The sequence below is a fragment of the Etheostoma spectabile genome, chromosome 5, assembly GCF_008692095.1.
Source record: "Etheostoma spectabile isolate EspeVRDwgs_2016 chromosome 5, UIUC_Espe_1.0, whole genome shotgun sequence".
Lineage (NCBI taxonomy): Eukaryota > Metazoa > Chordata > Actinopteri > Perciformes > Percidae > Etheostoma > Etheostoma spectabile.
In genome coordinates this window covers 35,424,410-35,424,894 of record NC_045737.1, presented here as the reverse complement: position 1 = coordinate 35,424,894, position 485 = coordinate 35,424,410, and positions in this window count along the sequence as shown.

Here is a 485-nt window from a genome sequence, read left to right as displayed (position 1 = left end):
AACCAGTTTTTAAACTGAGTCAGGCCCGTTTTTATATTGCAATGTAATGGTACTTTTTCTAACTTTCCTGTATAATAAACATATGAAATGAAATGAAATGAAAATACTTTGGAAACATGTTTTTCTACAAATCCCGAGCCAAATTTAATTCAAAAGATACCAAATGTAATAGGGGAGACCGGGGGCAATTGTACCACATGTTGACGTTTTCCAATCAGAAACAAGCTGATGACACTTACTCCGAACATGAGTATTATATTTTCTCTCTCCCTGTGGAAAAGTAGTGGGATTGTTTCACCTCGGCTTGACAAAATAATTGATTTTGAGGTATGGAAGTCATTTTTTGGATGAACAGTATTTATAATTTGCAGTCTAATGACTTAAACTTACATTATTTGGTATCTTTTGAATGAAATTTGGTTTGGGGGTTTGTAGAAAAACATGTTTCCAAAGTAGTAGTGTAGGTACTTTGGTGAGTTTCTTTA